Below are 21,129 nucleotides of genomic sequence, written 5' to 3'. Positions count from 1 at the left end.
ACTGGAAATGAATAATAAAATGAGGGAAAAGATACAATCAAAGTGTTTCACATGTATGTTACAGAAGCATGCTAAAAATTAGAAGACCTAGTGAGGTAAAACATATAAGATTTTCCACAATATCAGCAAGTAAAGGTATATATGGAAAATAAACTAGAAGAAGAGATTACATATCATTAAGATCTTTGGGAATATCTTCCAAGGTACCAGAAGAAGCAACAGAGGGCAAAAATTGTAGAGAAAGCCAGAGATTAGAATATACATAACAAATAATCGATGATTTAGAGTTTAGCTGCTGCTCTGAGATGAAAAGGTTGGCACAACATAAGGAATTGTGGCAGGCCACAACTAGACAGAAGAATAATGATCTAAAATAAATGTTTAAAAGTTATCTTGCAGTGTTCAGGTGCCTTAGTGGTAAAATGCTGGATCTTCTCCCCTTGACTTGAATGCTTCAGAGAATCTGTGGTTGGCTTGATGCTGTTCAGTTTACTTATACAATGAGTAATTTTTTTAACCAATTAGTGTAACAGCTACATCCTGTGAATAGAGAGAGGGAGGTGGGTTACATATTTCTACTAGCACAAGTTGGTAATAATGCATGGGTGGTTTATAGAGCAGTATGAGATTGCTATTCTTGACTGACCTCATCATGATTAAGATGACATTGGTCGGCTTCTTTTTGAGCATTATGACCACCCTTGAATTTTGGAGATAATTTATGGTAGAACTATCATAATTGTAGTCTGTTTCAAAACATCTTATGATTTGTTGAAAGAATGAGTCATGTGAATTTTTTTACTAACAAAAATTATTATTAATTACTAGGCTCGTGCTGGTTTTGGCAGCTCTATTGAAATCATTCACTACGCTGAAAATTACAGAGTCATATGGTACGACACCAATAAATTTGCTATGTCTTTATTTTCCAACGGAACACATCCAAGCATCCTCTATAGGGAAGACAGGGACCAGGGAGGAATCAGTGTGTTGTTACAATCCCCCAAAACAACAGGTTCGAGGTGCTGTCTTTCAGTGAAACTGAAACTCAGCCAGTTGGATTCACTTCACCTGTTCGGCAGAAACCTGGTTTGTCCCGTGTCAAGAGGAAGCAGATGCAAAAGGGCACAGATCTCTTAATCATTGGCAGTTCAAAAGTACAGTGCATAATGATTCCCATTAGGGAAATGGTAACAAGAGACAAGAGGAATACCAGGTGCAATTAGTGTGTATGCCTTAGCGTCTCATTCAACATACTGAAAAGCCTATTCTGGCACAATTGAGGAAACTGGGTGCAGCTAACTGTATATTGTCATGCGTGTTAAGCTCATACTTGGATCATTTCCAGAATTTATCACGGCCCCCTGGTTGTGAGTCGAGTGGAAGGAGTGAATCAGAGACCAACAATATTTCACAGACTGACTGGAGTCGAGCCATAGGGTTGAGAGCTGTAGGTTGCCTCTAAAAGGGTTAGATGTGCACACAATGGCTTTCTAGGTTAGGTGATTGACCATCCAGTCCAGATAACAACAAATATAGGAGACCCTAAAGTTTAAGTGTCAGTGTAAGCATAAGTTAAGGTCCAAAAGAATGCTCCCCATGAGCAAGAGTATCAAAATTGTAGTAGTAAACTGCTGAATCATTCGGAACAAAGTGATAGAGTTTGAAGTGCTCTTGAAAATCAGGGAAGCTCACATAATACTAGGCACAGGAAACTGGCTGAAATCTGAAATAGATAGCAGTGAGATTTTTAAGGAAACTTATGTGTATATTAAAAGGACAAATTAATGGGAAATGAAGATGATGTATTTGTCACAACAGCCAAGAAACGAAAATCCCTCGAGAGAGAAACTGAAGCTGCAAGCGACACTATTCGAGCAAGACTCGGTATCAAGGGCAGGCATAAAATTATAGCAGGGTCCTTGTATTGACCACCATATTCTCCTCCTGATGTAACTGAAAACTTCAGAGAAAACCTCACATCACTTGTATGTAAATTCCCTAATCATACTCATAATCTACATCTACATTGATACTCCGCAAGCCACCCAACGGTGTGTGGCGGAGGGCACTTTACGTGCCACTGTCATTACCTCCCTTTCCTGTTCCAGTCGCGTATGGTTCGCGGGAAGAACGACTGTCTGAAAGCCTCCGTGCGCGCTCTAATCTCTCTAATTTTACATTCGTGATCTCCTCGGGAGGTATAAGTAGGGGGAAGCAATATATTCGATACCTCATCCAGAAACGCACCCTCTCGAAACCTGGCGAGCAAGCTACACCGCGATGCAGAGCGCCTCTCTTGCAGAGTCTGCCACTTGAGTTTATTAAACATCTCCGTAACGCTATCACGGTTACCAAATAACCCTGTGACGAAACGCGCCGCTCTTCTTTGGATCTTCTCTATCTCCTCCATCAGACCGATCTGGTACGGATCCCACACTGATGAGTAATACTCAAGTATAGGTCGAACGAGTGTTTTGTAAGCCACCTCCTTTGTTGATGGACTACATTTTCTAAGCACTCTCCCAATGAATCTCAACCTGGTACCCGCCTTACCAACAATTAATTTTATATGATCATTCCACTTCAAATTGTTCCGCACGCATACTCCCAGATATTTTACAGAAGTAACTGCTACCAGTGTTTGTTCCGCTATCATATAATCATACAATAAAGGATCATTCTTTCTATGTATTCGCAATACATTACATTTGTCTATGTTAAGGGTCAGTTGCCACTCCCTGCACCAAGTGCCTATCCGCTGCAGATCTTCCTGCATTTCGCTACAATTTTCTAATGCTGCAACTTCTCTGTATACTACAGCATCATCCGCGAAAAGCCGCATGGAACTTCCGGCACTATCTACTAAGTCATGGTCCCATAACACTCCCCTGTGGCACGCCAGAGGTTACTTTAACGTCTGTAGACGTCTCTCCATTGATAACAACATGCTGTGTTCTGTTTGCTAAAAACTCTTCAATCCAGCCACACAGCTGGTCTGATATTCCGTAGGCTGTTACTTTGATTATCAGGCGACAGTGCGGAACTGTATCGAACGCCTTCCAGAAGTCAAGAAAAATAGCATCTACCTGGGAGCCTGTATCTAATATTTTCTGGGTCTCATGAACAAATAAGGCGAGTTGGGTCTCATGAACAAATAAGGCGAGTTGGGTCTCACACGATCGCTGTTTCCGGAATCCATGTTGATTCCTACATAGTAGATTCTGGGTTTCCAGAAATGACATGATACGCGAGCAAAAAACATGTTCTAAAATTCTACAAGAGATCGACGTAAGAGATATAGGTCTATAGTTTTGCGCATCTGCTCGACGAGCCTTCTTGAAGACTGGGACTATCTGCGCTCTTTTCCAATCATTTGGAACCCTCCGTTCCTCTAGAGACTTGCGGTACACGGCTGTTAGAAGGGGGGCAAGTTCTTTCGCGTACTCTGTGTAGAATCGAATTGGTATCCCGTCAGGTCCAGTGGACTTTCCTCTATTGAGTGATTCCAGTTGCTTTTCTATTCCTTGGACACTTATTTCGATGTCAGCCATTTTTTCGTTTGTGCGAGGATTTAGAGAAGGAACTGCAGTGCGGTCTTCCTCTGTGAAACAGCTTTGGAAAAAGGTGTTTAGTATTTCAGCTTTACGCGAGTCATCCTCTGTTTCAATGCCATCATCATCCCGTAGTGTCTGGATATGCTGTTTCGAGCCACTTACTGATTTAACCTAAGACCAGAACTTCCTAGGATTTTCTGTCAAGTCGGTACATAGAATTTTACTTTCGAATTCAATGAACACTTCACGCATAGCCCTCCTTACGCTAACTTTGACATCGTTTAGCTTCTGTTTGTCTGAGAGGTTTTGGCTGCGTTTAAACTTGGAGTGGAACTCTCTTTGCTTTCACAGTAGTTTCCTAACTTTGTTGTTGTACCACGGTGGGTTTTTCCCGTCCCTCACAGTTTTACTCGGCACGTACCTGTCTAAAACGCATTTTACGATTGCCTTGAACTTTTTCCATAAACACTCAACATTGTCAGTGTCGGAACAGAAATTTTCGTTTTGATCTGTTAGGTAGTCTGAAATCTGCCTTCTATTACTCTTGCTAAACAGATAAACCTTCCTCCCTTTTTTTATATTCCTATTAACTTCCATATTCAGGGATGCTGCAACGGCCTTATGATCACTGATTCCCTGTTCTGTACATACAGAGTCGAAAACTTCGTGTCTGTTTGTTATCAGTAGGTCCAAGATGTTATTTCCACGAGTCGGTTCTCTGTTTAATTGCTCGAGGTAATTTTCGGATAGTGCACTCAGTATAATGTCACTCGATGCTCTGTCCCTACCACCCGTCCTAAACATCTGAGTGTCCCAGTCTATATCTGGTAAATTGAAATCTCCACCTAAGACTATAACATGCTGAGAAAATTTATGTGAAATGTATTCCAAATTTTCTCTCAGTTGTTCTGCCACTAATGCTGCTGAGTCGGGACGTCGGTAAAAGGAGCCAATTATTAACCTAGTTCGGTTGTTTAGTGTAACCTCCACCCATAATAATTCACAGGAACTATCCACTTCTACTTCACTACAGGATAAACTACTACTAACAGCGACGAACACTCCACCACCGGTTGCATGCAATCTATCCTTTCTAAACACCGTCTGTACCTTTGTAAAAATTTCGGCAGAATTTATCTCTGGCTTAAGCCAGCTTTCTGTACCTATAACGATTTCAGCTTCGGTGCTTTCTATCAGCGCTTGAAGTTCCGGTACTTTACCAACGCAGCTTCGACAGTTGACAATTACAATACCGATTGCTGCTTGGTCCCCGCATGTCCTGACTTTGCCCCGCACCCGTTGAGGCTGTTGCCCTTTCTGTACTTGCCCAAGGCCATCTAACCTAAAAAACCGCCCAGCCCACGCCACACAACCCCTGCTACCCGTGTAGCCACTTGTTGCGTGTAGTGGACTCCTGACCTATCCAGTGGAACCCGAAACCCCACCACCCTATGGCGCAAGTCGAGGAATCTGCAGCCCACACGGTCGCAGAACCGTCTCAACCTCTGATTCAGACCCTCAACTCGTCTCTGTACCAGATGAAACTTTAATTATCCAGCAATCAATGAGGAAAATTACAATTTTGTTAGTGGGGGCGAACCAACACCCTGTGAAATGATTCTAAAAGCCTTCTCTGAAAACTACCTAGAACAGACAGTTCAGAACACCATTCATGATGGAAATATCTAGATCTGATGCCAACAAACAGACCTGGCTTCTTTGAAGAAGTCCACATCAAAACTGATATCAGTGACCGTGAGGCTGTCATGGTAACAATGAATACTAAATCACAAAAAACAACTAAAACAAGCAGAAAGATTTATAAGTTCAGCAAACTAGTCACAGAAACTGTAGTGTCATATCTCAATGAGGAACTGGAAACTTTTAGTAATGGCAGGAGCAAGTAGAGGAACAACGGCCAAAGTTCAAAAGAAAAGTTGACAATACATTGAATAGATATGTACCCAGTAGAACAGTTCATAATGGGACATATCCTCCACGGTATACAGCCACTGTAATGAAACGTCTAAAGAAACAGATGACTGCATAAAAGGTATAAAGCACAGCATAGGGCTGTAATAGAGAGATGCTGAATGAAATACTTTTGGGGGCCAAGAGAACAATGGGTGAAGCCTTCAATTACTACTGTAGCAGAATACTGTCAAATGATTTTTCACAAGACACAAAGAAATTAAGTTCTGTTCATAAGTAATGGCTGTTAGTGGCACCACAGTTAGTGTCCAGTCACCCAAGGATGGGACAGGAACTGAAATTGAGAGTAACAAGACAAAAGCAGAAATCCTTAACTCTGTTTTCAAATGTTCCTTCATAAAGGAAAATCCAGGAGTGCTGTCCCAATTTTGTTCTCATAGCACTAAAAAGATGAGTGAAACAGATGTTAGTGGCATTGAGAAACAGCTGAAATCATTAAAACCGAACAAAGCATCTGGGCCTGATGGAATCCCTATCAGATTCTACACACATTCAGAGCTGAGTTAGCCATTCTTCTGACTATAATCTATTGTAGATCCACGGAACAAAAATTTGTGCCTAATAGCTGGGAAAAAACACAGGTCACACTGTCTACAAGAAAGGTAGCAGAAGCGATCCACAGAATTACTGACCAAAATCCTCCCCATTTGTTTGTTGTAGAATCTTAGACCATATTCGAAGTTCAAACACAATGAGGTATCTTGAACAGAATGAACTCCTACATGCCAGCCAGCATGAAATTCAACAACATAGATCATGTGAAACCTGACTAACACTTTTCTCATCTGACATTCTGAAAGCCACAGATCAAAGCAGTCAGGTAGATGCAGTATTTCTCAATCTGTGTAAAGCATTTGACACAATACCACATCTACATTTATTATCAAAGGTACCATCAGAAGGGGCAACAGATGAAATGTGTGACTGGATTCACAATTTCTTGGTAGGGAGGATGCGGCACGTTATCTTGGATGGAGAGTCATCGGCAGACATTGAAGTAACTTCAGGTGTACCCCAGGGAAGTGTGTTGGTTTCTTGCTGTTCATTTTATATATTAATGAGCTTGCAGACTGCATTAATAGTAACCTCAGACTTCTTGCAGATCACGCAGTTATCTAAATGAAGTACAGTCTGGACAAAATTGCACAAATATTCAGTCTGACCTTGATAAAACTTTAAAGTGGTGCAATGACTGGCAAATAGCTTTAAATGTTCAAAAATGTAAAACTGTGCATTTCACAAAACAAAAACATGTAGCATCCGTAGTATCCTATTAATACATTACTAGTGAGTCACAGTTGGAATTTGTAACCTCATAGAAATACTTTGGTGTAACACTTAGTAAGTACACGAAGTGGAACAATCACAGAGGCTCAGTTGTGGGTCAAGCAGGTAGCAGATTTCAGTTTACTGGTACAATTCTAGGGAAGTGCAATCAGGCTACAAAGGAGATTGCTCACAAATCACTTGTGCAAGTGTGTGGAACCTGTACCAAGTAAGACTATTAGGAGATATTGAACATATACAGAGAAGGGCAGCACAAATGGTTACAGTTCGCCTGGTCCATGGGAGAGTGTCACAGAGATGTTGAAAGAACTGAACTGACAGACACTTTAAGATAGACAGAAACTGTCCTGAGAAAGTCTAATGACAAAGTTTCAAGCACAAGCTTTAAATGATGAGTCTACGAGTATACCAGAACCCCCTACATATTACTCCCATTGGCACTGTGAGGATAATATTAGATTAATTACAGTACACAAAGAGGCATTTAAACTATGTATTGTTTTTCCCCTGCTCCATACATGAATTGAATAGAAAAAGCTCTAATAACTGCTACAGTGGGATGTATCCTCTGAATTGCACTTCAAGGGGTTTGGAGAGTACAGATATAGACGTAGTTTCAACATTAAAGGTGTGACTATTTTTACTTAGCATTATTGTAAAGGATAATGTTAAAGACCTCTTATGAATGCAATATAGCGCACCTCTGCACTCTGGTATTGACAGCTGACACTGGTTAGAGCATTTCCAAGAACAGTGGATGGACCACTATGAAATGACAGAACGTCCTTCAACAATGTTTTAATGGGATTGGGCAGACTTGTCAACACACACACACACACACACACACACACACACACACACACACAGTGATCTTAATGACAGAATCCATGATGTTTTAAGTACATCACCTGAGAAAAAACTGTCAATTATTTACCACAATGTTTACATCACTGAGACAACAACTCAGATACTTATGATAAGTTTAATTTACAATGGTAATAACATTTTCTACATTCAAAATGAAAACCACCTTTTTTAACTTCAACATAATGGAAAAATAAGTGTTGTCTTAACAGAAACCCTGCACATCATCAAAGATTGACTTCTGGATATAGGCTCACTAGAGTAAACAAGGTCATTGTCTCTGGCTTTTCTTATATACTGTCATCCAGCAAATAACTTCCTTGGTCTGTCAACAATCCACTTGCCTGGTTATATATTTCATTACACTCCATTTCATTTTCATTACAGTGACAACTCCCACAATGCCATTTACTTTCAATTTGTTTGTGTTCCAGTTTCTTCTAGTATGCCTTCACATGCCCCAAGTCCTCTGACTGACACCCTCTGGTTTTGGCATTTAAAACCTATGTCTCACAACCACAAGTCAAAACAGGGAATACACATAAATAAAATTTCCATTTCAAATGTGTTGGTAAATTTATGTTAAAAAATACAACATTGTTTACAAAAAGCATTGTATACCAATTTTCCTTATTTACTAGTCTACAATATGTACCTTTTAACGTATTACATTTTTTTAATCACATTTTGGAACTTTTTATTTTCCCTCATAAATATGTTGTTGGTGTTTTGATTCATGGAGTGTGTTCTCTAAATTCTCTAAATGGATGTTAGTGGGTTGTAAAAATTTCACTGGACAGTTTGGAATAGTTCCAAAGTTATTAAGACCTGAAGTTGGGTCTGAAGATAGATTGCCAGATGCGGGTTGCAATTTCCGGGTCACGCCACCTTCTTTCACAAGTCATAATTCTGGAACTAATTGGCAGGGGAAACTAATACTTTGTACACGAGTGTTCCACACATGGTAGAATTAGTGTACTGAATTTCAGTCAAATCTCAGACTATGAGCTGGAGCCCCTGGTTGAACTGACATGGAATGACCCGCTTACATTTCTGGATTACTTGTTTCAATATTTTTGCAGTATTCTTTGTAATGCATCACAACACTAACATCAGAGCTGTTCCTAGATAGTAAATATAGTCTCCTTTTGTCCCATGATATCTTTATTCCTTGTGCAATCCATGGTTTATTTTTATACTTCTATTTGATTTGAGTTATCTTCAGTGGGAAACAATTTTCAAATGAGCAAGTAACTTTATTAATCAATGCTTTCCGATTTCCATTTGAATCAGAAGTATTAAACTATCCATCCAAAATTCATGAGTTTGAGCCGTCTCCTAAAATTCACAGTTTTTGACTGATTTATTAGCCTCCTGTACTCAGATTTAATAGATTTTATATTCTGACAAATTTCAACAATTAACATAAGATATGCATGTCATGATCAGATAGCCTATTTGCTATTGGTTTTGTGATATGATTTTTTTCCTTAGATTTGTCTACAAAGATATTAAGAGATAGACAAGGTCCAACAGAGAGTGATGTGTTGTCACAGGATAGTTTAATCAGAGTGGGAGTGCTATGGAGGTGTTCAACAAACTCCAATGGCATTAACTACAACAATGGTGTTGTGTGTTATGGAAAGGGTTACCATTGAAATTCTGAGAGCACATATTCAAAGAAGAGTCACGCGACCTATTACTTCATCCCACATATATCTCATGAAATGACCATAATCAGAAAATTACAACACACACGGACAGTTGTTCTTCCGATACATCATTTGTGAATGGAACAGAGAAAGAGGAAAATTTTAGTAGTAGCAGAGGTACCCCCACCATACACCGTAAGACGGCTTGTGTAAACAATACATACTGATATCTAACTTCAACCATTACAGTAGTCGGTGAAGTTTATTTGCACTAGATGCAAACACAACACTGTCAGTAAAAGAAAGATGGTATAGATACGCAACATTAACACTAATTATATCTCCTTATTCCCAGTTTAGAGCTCTGATAAATTTGCCAAGGACTGCTCAGAATAGCAGCAAGATAGAATCTTTTGGCCAATTCCTCTTTCAATGCTGAACTCTCATTAGAAAGAATAAGTCTTTTGGAAACTGCAGCAGCGAGTTCCTAAAACTCTCCCAATAAACTAAAGTCGAGCATTCACCTTCCCTACCACAGTTCTCACATGCTCGTTCCATTTCATATCACTTAGCAACATTACGCCCAGATATTTAAACAATGTGACTGTCAAGTTGTACACTCCTTATTCTGTATCCAAACATGACAGGTTTGTTTTTTCTACTCATATGCATTAACTTATATTTTTCCACATTTCGGACTAGCTGCCGTTCATCAAACCAACTACAAATTTTGTCTAAGTCATCTTGTATCTTGCTACAGCCACTCAGCCTTGACACCTTACCGTATACCACAGCATCACCATCAAACAACTGCAGACAGCTGCCCACCCTGTCCACCAAATCATTTATGTATATAGAGAAGAACAGCAGTCCTATCACACTTCGCTGGGGCACTCCTGACAATATCCTTGTCTCTCTCTGATGAGCACTCGCTGTCGAGGACAAAATAATGGGTTCTACTACTTAAGAAATCTTTGAGCCGCTCATGTATCTGTGAACTTATTCCATATGTTTGTACCTTCATTAACAGCCTTAAGTCCCATAGTGCTCAGAGACATTTGAACCATTAACAGCCTGCAATGGGACAGTATGACAAATGCTTTCCGGAAATCTCTAAATATGGAATCTGCCTATTGCTCCTCATTATAGATGGCTGTATATCGCGAGAAAAGGGCAGGCTGAGTTTCTCGTAAGCAGTGCTTTGTAAAACCATGCTGATTCATGGACATAAACCTCTCAGTCTCCAGAAAATTTATTCTGGAAACATGCCCAGGCTGTGGCTAAGCCACATCCATAATATAATATCCTCCTTCCAGAAGCGCTAGTCCCACAAGGTATGTGGGAAAACTTTTGTGACATATGGAAGAGAGGAGACGAGATACTAGCAGAAGTATAGCTGTGAGGACAGGTCGTGATTGGTTGGTAGAGCAATTGCACAGAAAGGCAAACATCCCAAGTTCAAGTCCCCATCTGGCACACAGTTTTAATCTGCCAAGAAGTTTCATTTACATTCATCACTGCAGAAACCTACATGTACGTCTTACTTCATATTTTGCCACAAATTCTGATGACACAGTTAATTTCTATCATAACAAACGAGATGCTAGCTTACTTGGTTTACGAACAACAGGAAATTACAAATGAAGATTATGAAATCAAACAACGGAAAATCCAGGAAGGAATCTAACAATATTGGAGAAGGAAAGTTGCTACTCACCATATAGCAGAGATGCTGAGTAGCACATAGGAACAACAAAAAGATTATCACAATTATAACTTTCAGCCATTAAGATCTTTGTCAACAACAACAACACCACACACACACACACACACACACAAAGAAAAAAAAAAAAAAAAAAAAAAACTCGCACACACGACGGCAGTCTCAGTTTCAGTTGCCTGAGACTGCAGTCGTCTGTGCGAGTTGCATGTGTGTGTGTATTGCTGACAAAGACCTTAATGGTCAAAAGCTATAACTGTGAGAATCTTTTTGTTGCGCCTATCTGCGACTCAGCATCTCTGCTATATGGTGAGTAGCAACTTTCCTTCTCTAATATTGAATGAAGATTATGACTTGATACCAGCAACCTACTCATTAAGTCATTGTATTCAGTTACCACTGTTCAACATGCAAGCTGGTGCCAATATCGGTATGCAACACAACAGCTGCAGACACTGTAAGTGCACTTTGCCAAAACTCTGTTCTCTCAGAGGTCACATTAGTTTGCTAGCATTCTTTTAGTAATGTTTTTGAGTTACTGGTGACATAATCCATTGCTCAATTTTCTAGGCTTCTATGTCCACCATACTGATGATGTTAAAGGTCTATTGCAACATTATTGTGTTGTCCAGTATGTCCATGTAATACATTTCAACTAAATTTTGGGCTGGTTCCTTGTGCAAGGCCCTGATTGGTTAGTGTTTTGTCACTAATGGTTCTGGTATTGGTGTAGTGTGAGAAATAGATGGCAGAACACAAGCTGTAACCATGCCACTGAATGAAGATCCACGCATGGAAGAAGTTTAACAGTAAGAGAATTACAGAAAAATAGCAGGATTTCCACGAAGTCTGGAAACAGTCCTCAAAATATATAAAAAAACAAAAACAAAAAGGATATATGACTAAAGTAAATTAAATGAAATTGAGAAAGACTTCAAGAGAAATAGCCCGAGAAATTTCTACAGAATGTTCAGAGAAGATATAAAGGGTTATCGGCCTCCTAACAGATGCTTCAAAATAACAACCAGACTAATCTCTAGAAACAGACACTATAACTGTGAGAAACCTTAAAAAAGAAACTACACTTCACAAACTCGAGACCAAAACCAGATTCAAAACCACATACAATCATATATATAAAGATCATGTGACTCACCAAACGAAAGCGCTGGCATGTCGATAGATGCACAAACAAACACAAACATACACACAAAATTCAAGCTTTCACAACCAACGGTTGCTTCGTCAGGAAAGAGGGAAGGAGAGGGAAAGACGAAAGGATGTGGGTTTTAAGGGAGAGGGTAAGGAGTCATTCCAATCCCGGGAGTGGAAAGACTTAATCTAGGGGGAAAAAAGGACAGGTATACACTCGCGAGCGCGCGCGCGCGCGCACACACACACACACACACACACACACACACACACACACACACACATACACAGACACAAGCAGACATCCGTAAAGCAAAGAGTTTGGGCAGAGATGTCAGTCGAGGCGGAAGTACAGAGGCAAAGATGTTGTTGAATGACAGGTGAGGTATGAGCGGCGGCAACTTGAAATTAGCGGAGGTTGAGGCCTGGTGGGTAACGAGAAGAGAGGATATATTGAAGGACAAGTTACCATCTCCGGAGTTCTGACAGGTTGGTGTTAGTGGGAAGTATCCAGATAACCCGGACAGTGTAACACTGTGCCAAGATGTGCTGGCTGTGCACCAAGGCATGTTTAGCCACAGGGTGATCCTCATTACCATCAAACACTGTCTGCCTGTGTCCATTCATGCGAATGGACAGTTTGTTGCTGGTAATTCCTACATAGAAAGCTTCACAGCGTAGGCACGTCAGCTGGTAAATCACGTGGGTGCTTTCATACGTGGCTCTGCCTTTGATCGTGTACACCTTCTGGGTTACAGGACTGGAGTAGGTGGTGGTGGGAGGGTGCATGGAACAGGTTTTACACCGGGGGCAGTTACAAGGGTAGAAGCCAGAGGGTAGGGATGGTGGTTTGGGGATTTCATAGGGATGAATCAAGAGGTTACGAAGGTTAGGTGGACGGCGGAAAGACACTCTTGGTGGAGTGGGGAGGATTTCATGAAGGATGGATCTCATTTCAGGACAGGATTTGAGGAAGTCGTATCCCTGCTGGAGACCCACATTCAGAGTCTGATCCAGTCCCAGAAAGTATCCTGTCACAAGTGGGGCACTTTTGGGGTTCTTCTGTGGGAGGTTCTGGGTTTGAGGGGATGAGGAAGTGGCTCTGGTAATTCGCTTCTGTATCAGGTTGAGAGGGTAGTTGCGGGATCCGAAAGCTGTTTTCAGGTTGTTGGTGTAATGGTTCAGGGATTCCGGACTGGAGCAGATTCGTTTGCCACAAAGACCTAGGCTGTAGGGAAGGGACTGTTTGATGTGGAATGGGTGGCAGCTGTCATAATGGAGGTACTGTTGCTTGTTGGTGGGTTTGATGTGGACGGACATGTGAAGCTGGCCATTGGACAGATGGAGGTCAACGTCAAGGAAAGTGGCATGGAATTTGGAGTAGGACCAGGTGAATCTGATGGAACCAAAGGAATTGAGGTTGGAGAGGAAATTCTGGAGTTGTTCTTCACTGTGAGTCCAGATCATGAAGATGTCATCAATAAATCTGTACCAAACTTTGGGTTGGCAGGCCTGGCTAACCAAGAAGGCTTCCTGTAAGCGACCCATAAATAGGTTGGCGTACGAGGGGGCCATCCTAGTACCCATGGCTGTTCCCTTTAATTGTTGGTATGTCTGGCCTTTGAAAGTGAAGAAGTTGTGAGTCAGGATGAAGCTGGCTAAGGTAATGAGGAAAGAGGTTTTCGGTAGGGTGGCAGGTGATCGGCGTGAAAGGAAGTGCTCCATCGCAGCCAGGCCCTGGACGTGCAGAATATTTGTGTATAAGGAAGTGGCATCAATGGTTACAAGGATGGTTTGCAGGGGTAACAGATTGGGTAAGGATTCCAGGCGTTCGGGAAAGTGATTGGTGTCTTTGATGAAGGATGGGAGACTGCATGTAATGGGTTGAAGGTGTTGATCTACGTAGGCAGAGATACGTTCTGTGGGGGCTTGGTAACCAGCTACAAAGTTTGCCAAGGTAATCCTATTCCTGATGTCCAGGTAGAGTTTCAAGGAATCCTCAGAACCTTAGGCCCCCTACAAAACCTTTCACCTGACCCCATCAACCTCCTGACCCCACTGACACCCCGCACCCCTACCTTCTACCTTCTTCCTAAAATTCACAAACCCAATCATCCCGGCCGTCCCATTGTCCCCATATAAAAAACCAGTCACTTGCAAAATTCCCTTTCCCTCTTTCCCTCCAACGCATTACCCAACAGACTAGAAATACAAGCTTATACACAGATGGCTAAAAACCAAGTAAGCTTCAGAAAAGGAAGATCATTTATTCAATAGATTTGGCACCTGTGAACACTCCTGAAGGTCAGCCAGACAAGTTATGCCGTCATCATGCCATGGCTTCAAGAAGTCCTACGACTCCATAGACAGGCAGACTCTCCTTGACACGCCAGAAGAATGTGGAATAGGCACAAAAACTGGAATGGTCATGCAACTGACACCACATCCAAAATTAAATTTATGGGAGAAGTCCCAGAACCATTTGAGATACACACAGAGAAAGACAATGATATGGTGTCTCACCACTTTTATTCAACAGTCTTGGACAAAATTATCAACCAATGGGAAGAAACAGCAAAGGGGATCCAGTTAGGAAGAACATGTACAAACAAGATAATCATGAAATACCTGGCATTTTCAGGTGCCCTGGCCATGCTTAGCAACAAGAGACAAGAAGCACAGAAATGCTTACATGAAGTCTCTGATGTAGAAAGAACAATGCTCAATCCAAGCACACAAAATACAGAAAGGTTGATAGTGTGGAAAAATTCAAGAATCGAAGAGAATATATACAAATAGGTAATTCAAACAAGGCAATAAGAACAGAAAAACTTTAGGAAGCATACAAACACACATGGACTTACTACAATAAAAGAAACATATCAAAATAGACCAAAATTGGGCACTACAATACAGATGTACTACCAGAAGCACTCTATGCATCAGAAATGACCACAACTGAAGCATCAGGTTTCACAGACAGAAAAAAAAAATAGAATGTAAACCCTCAGAAAAATTTAAGGAGCAATAAACAAGGGCGGTATATGGATGAAGGACCAATTAAAGAGTTACACAAACACACAGACATGATAAGAAAATGCTGACATATTCTATGCAAAACTATACAGAATGAACAGCAGCACATTCACTATGAGGGTTTCTGCTGTAGCAAACAGTTCAATAAAAGAAATTGATTGCAAGAAATAGAAGACCACATAAAATATTCAGGAATCAATATGGAAATGATAGTAAATGAAAGAGACAAGTTCTGAAACAAAATTATGAACACAATACTTGAAGTAAAAGAAAGGAAGAACAATATGGATGTAACAAAGGAAACAAAAACACAGTCAGAGAATGAACAGATTTTTGGGAAGACAAAATGAAGAAGTAAACAAAAAAAAAAAAAAAAATTGAATAATCTTGTAACACTCAAGGTCAACTACTGTTGTAGGGGCATTAATGTGTAGTGATAATGATGATAATAATAATAACAGCAATAATAATAAAATACAGAACCAAAGAAAAAAGTAATTAGGCCTATAGCGAAAGTCCAAGATGTCTGAAAATGTATAATGTACGATATTTGTTTATTTATTCGTCTCTAAATGTTCCATGCATCACTTGCATGATAAATTGTAATGATATAGAATGAGCCATTTTATAACTGCATTACAAATTAATTTGTAAATATGACTATATATGCTGAATGTTTATACATTTTTTGTTATTATTATTGTTATTAAATACAGAGATGTGAGCTAGTAATTCCTACCAACTACCTTTCATATGTTACGCAATAGCACACATTGAAGGGGTTGTCAAGAAGAAACTTTTCCGTTTGCTTTTGCATTGCTGTCTGTCAGACATTTATATCACTGAGCAAGTTATGAAAAAATTTTAGTTGCAGCATTGTATATTCCTTTTTGTGCACCCCCTTCTTGTACTAAAGACAACTTTAATGTGGAGTAACGAGTACCATTTTCCCTTGTGGTATCATTATTATGTACATCACTGTTCCTTTTGAATTGCAGAAGTCAAGATGTCCAACTCCTTAAACAGATGTCTACAAAATGATCATGTGTGGGCACCATGTGTTATCCTTACAGCACATTTTTGAGCAATGAAGACTTACTTTCTTAAAGATGAGTAACTTCAGAAATGACAAAGCAATGGACTGCTTTTCACAGTTAAAACCTATGACATTGGTTCTCCTATGACCCCTGATTTTGGCAATGAATAGGACACAAAGTGAGTTTACTTTGGATATGTCAATACTGGCGGGTAGAGTGAGCAGGTTCAAGCAGTTGCATGTTCAAGTAGTTGCAGGTTCCAGCCATTATGCAGAGATGAAGGGGCTTGCACACAATAAGACTAATGTCGAGTGAAGAAATGCATCAAACAAGTATTCGGACTGAGAGCCAAACCAACAACCATCTGTTAATATTCTACATTCTAATACAGTGTTTTGTATTATACATAAAGTATTCATTACACTAACTATATAGTACAAGCAGAATATCTAGTGCACACCATCAAAATTTGGCAATTATTTGAGCTTTGTAGCTCACTGACAACAGACTCATAATACACGTGAAGTTTGTCACTGATAAGTACACTCAATTTAAACACAAATATAGCAGTAACAAAACTGACTTCCCTATGCAGGAAAAAATATTACTCTGGCACAGGAAAGTGTAAATCACTACAGCAACAAATCTTTGAATATGTCTACAGTAAATTAAATGTGGTTAGCAGGCAAAATTAAATTTAAAATGCAAACATCTCTCATTTCTGCTTGACAGATTCTACAACACAAAGGGATTTAAGAATTATAATATTCTGATGTACGTTTATATGTAAATAAATATAAGCAGAAAAATAAATATAAGTCATGTAGAGAGAAGAACATTAAAAAAATATGAAAACGTTATTTATGTATTGCAGCATTCTACATCGGAGGAGCAAATTTCGAGCATAATCTGTTAATCTTGCAAAAATTCATTTCACTATGAACCTGAACGTACTTTTTTCTTATTTATAAACTGTATCCTCAGTATCCCTGCTACATCACCTCTTGTTAAGGCAAACTGCTTAACATCAATACACCGAAAAATCGCAAAACGACATATTTTCCTATATGTCGTCAATTATTCCAACAATGTTCCTCATTAAACGGGAACACAATGAGATATAATTCTTCCAAAATCTTTCAAATCAAATTAAGAGACAGTACGATGTTCTGTCACCCAACAAATAGAAAACAAGAATGATTGGAAATGATCTCATCTTATTCTCAAACCGTAGATGAGGGGTGTGTGAAATCAGGGATTGTTCTCAAAACAAATCAATGCGGTAAAAACTGCAACAAGTTGCATTTCCTGCAGTGACATTTTTGACTACGGCCGGCATATTTTTTATTCCCGTAAATAAGAAACATCTGGCTAACAAGCGCTAAGTATATCTACTTCAAGGTGTATCCTAAGCTCACACATTGTAATGTAAAAGATAGAAAAATACAAAATATATCAAGTAATTACAAAAAATAAAATTTGATTATACCACCTAACCTCAAAAATTTTCAGTCTAGGTCACTTACTGAAATCTGAGAAACCGGGAGCAGTTTCAGCAAATAGTTCCTTACAAATGTGCTGTGCGAAATTACAATTATCGAGCAAAAACCATAATCAATAAATTATGTTCATTAACTAGCAAACTAGAAACACCACTACGATCATAAATTCAACGAAAACACGCTTGCTTAGTTGCGCAGTCCACAGATATTTTGATATATGTTTGATGCTCTTAGCTTAAATATCTGTCGCAAGATTTTATTGCGACTAACGCTATAATTTTGCGTGATATTAAAGAATAAAACCACGGTCAAGTTTTTGATAAACATTCAAAGTTTGATAAAACAAAAATTCAGATTCAAATATTTGCCTCATGTTATTTACCAACCTGTGTTTATCAGCGATAACAGACATGCGAAACAACTGACAGATAGTTTGTCAAATTTGAGTTAGTGGAATGTTGTTGTAGTTGGGCGTGTTTGGATATTACCGAGAGAATACGAAAGGTTGGTGATCTTCAGTGCCTATAACGTTCCAGTTTGTGACATATTTAGTTCCTTCTTACTGACAGACTTAAATAGTTATTAGAATTTGTCGTTTTCGTAAAAAAGCTGCTTTTACAAAATTATTTCGTGAGAATCCGGTGTATATGTAAAATTTGTACGGAATCATCCCGCCTACAATTTTAATTTTGTAGTCTAACAACCTAGACGTGTGCAGAAGAGGGTGACGCTAAATTAAGAGATATTGCGTGCTTTTTCGCTAGATGAAATGAAATCCACGGTCCTCAAGATCTGGCATTCTATTTCTAATATTTAATTTTTTGTTTAGAGATTACCGCAAATATACACAGAATCGCCACACAGGAAATTTGCCCTCAATGGATATTTTACCTCAAGTGCCCTGAGGTATTCTAAAATATCTTTTGCATATTCTACAGTAAGTATTACATCATTTGCGGAGTCTTTGTCTCTATCCTGTATATTATACAGGGATGATTAACAAGAAGTCTGTTCTTTATTAACTCCCTGATTTTCTTCTATGGGTAGTGAATTTGCATCATTTATGGCAACATACTTTAATGTTTGTGTTAAGCTGACAACTTAATTTTTCAAAGGTTTCTTTATTGCATTTTAGACACTTCCTGGCTTCAGTAGACATCTCAGATCAACGCCTTCCATGCTATGTGAGCGTAATTTATTGCCAGTTTCTGCTAGCATAGACGTCTTTTAAGTGCCATGTAATTTAGGCCTTGTATTCACTTGCGTTCCTGCTGCAGTTAGATGATGCCTGTGGAATGCTTTTATCTGTTACCCACAAATACTGATTGCGTCAACTACACCAATGCAGTTGAGCTGCATACAATTTTAAATTTAAAAAAAACCTACAACTTGATCACAGAGGTCTAGGGAATGCATGTCATATTATTCCATTGCTCGCTCTGCTCTTGGTATGGCATTGCCAATTTTAATGAGATCTGTAACTAGATCCTCAGGTTTTGTGTCATACTGTTCATTATTATGTTGCTCATAACAGAACAAGACTTTTTACACATAATTATCTTTTTCGTTCAGTAATTCCATTACTGCTCCAATAATCCATGAAAGAAACAAAACACGGGATTAATGAGCACAAGAATCTGGGGCCAATCAGCAAGTGACAGTAAGGCCTGTTTCTATTACCAACTGTGAAGTTCAATTGTTTTGCCTCGACCTAATTTACTGAGAAGCAGTTACTCTCTTGTAAATTCAGTGGGGCAGGCTCACTATCAAATGTGACATAGCTGCTAATAGTAGGTGCCCAATCATCTGTATTCTTCCAGAGGGAAACTCACATGACAAAGCAAGTAAATTTTCTCAAGATAAATATCTGAGATTTCTCCTACAAATAAAGCTACAGCATGTAACAATTGAATGAGCCATGATTGGCATAAGGCACTTGATTAAAATTACATATAGTGGGCTCAGTTTTCCATTTTTTTGCAACTGATTTTTAATGTTATGTTCCTTTAAAATAAGCCAGCATTATTAGATCACCATTTATTATTAATAGATCGGTTTGACAGAGCACTGAAAGACCTAAGTCGAAACAAGGCCCCGGGAGTAGACAACATTCCATTAGAACTACTGACAGCCTTGGGAGAGCCAGTCCTGACAAAACTCTACCATCTCATGAGTAAGATGTACGAGACAGGCGAAATTCCCTCAGACTTCAAGAAGAATATAATAATTCCAATCCCAAAGAAAGCAGGTGTTGACAGATGTGAAAATTACCGAACTATCAGTTTAATAAGTCACAGCTGCAAAATACTAACGCGAATTCTTTACAGATGAATGGTAAAACTGGTAGAAGCCGACCTCAGGGAAGATCAGTTTGGATTCCGTAGAAATGTTGGAACATGTGAGGCAATACTGACCCTACGACTTATCTTAGAAGAAAGGTTAAGGAAAGGCAAACCTATGTTTCTAGCATTTGTAGACTTAGAGAAAGCTTTTGACAATGTTGACTGGAATACTCTCTTTCAAATTCTGAAGGTGGCAAGGGTAAAATACAGGGAGCGAAAGGCTATTTACAATTTGTACAGAAAGCAGATGGCAGTTATAATAGTCGAGGGACATGAAAGGAAAGCAGTGCTTGGGAAGGGTGTGAGACAGGGTTTTAGCCTCTCCCCAATGCTATTCAATCTGTATATTGAGCAAGCAGTAAACGAAACAAAAGAAAAGTTTGGAGTAGGTATTAAAATCGATGGAGAAGAAATAAAAACTTCGAGGTTCGCCGATGAGATTGTAATTCTGTCAGAGACAGCAAAGGACTTGGAAGAGCAGTTGAACGGAATGGACAGTGTCTTGAAAGGAGGGTATAAGATGAACATCAACAAAAGCAAAATGAGGATAATGGAATGTAATTGAATTAAGTCGGGTGATGCTGAGGGAATTAGATTAGGAAATGAGACACTTAAAGTTGTAAAGGAGTTTTGTTATTTGGGGAGCAAAATAACTGATGATGGTCGAAGTAGAGAGGAGATAAAATGTAGACTGGCAATGGCAAGGAAAGCGTTTCTGAAGAAGTGGAATTTGTTAACATCGAGTATAGATTTAAGAGTGAGGAAGTCATTTCTGAAAGTATTTGTATGGAGTGTAGCCATGTATGGAAGTGAAACATGGATGCTAAATAGCTTGGACAAGAAGAGAATAGAAGCTTCCGAAATGTGGTGCTACAGAAGAATTCTGAAGATTAGATGGGTAGATCGCATAACTAAGAAGAGGAGTTTGTGCCACAACTTGACTAGAAGGAGGGATCGGTTGGTAGGACATGTTCTGAGGCATCAAGGG

At 39.4% G+C, this 21,129-nt stretch overlaps 1 protein-coding gene across 4 annotated transcripts in view; it reads right to left on the bottom strand.

Moving 5' to 3' along the window:
* Nucleotides 1-21,129, bottom strand: part of LOC124794709 (prefoldin subunit 2-like) — a 91,074-nt gene that overhangs the window by 4,077 nt on the left and 65,868 nt on the right. Inside the window, exon 1 of one of the 4 annotated variants that reach the window (XM_047258285.1) lies at nt 17,795-18,019. The exons of 1 other annotated variant lie outside the window; for it this stretch is intronic. The gene's annotated coding sequence lies outside the window, so the exon portion shown is untranslated. Of the gene's footprint in view, nt 1-410; nt 528-17,794; nt 18,020-21,129 lie in introns of those variants that run through there. 2 more of the 4 variants (XM_047258284.1, XM_047258287.1) reach the window with 2 other exon arrangements.

Source organism: Schistocerca piceifrons, chromosome 4 (assembly GCF_021461385.2).
Source record: "Schistocerca piceifrons isolate TAMUIC-IGC-003096 chromosome 4, iqSchPice1.1, whole genome shotgun sequence".
NCBI lineage: Eukaryota > Metazoa > Arthropoda > Insecta > Orthoptera > Acrididae > Schistocerca > Schistocerca piceifrons.
The sequence above is the reverse complement of the archived record's forward strand: the minus strand, read 5'-3'. Positions and strand labels throughout refer to the sequence as shown.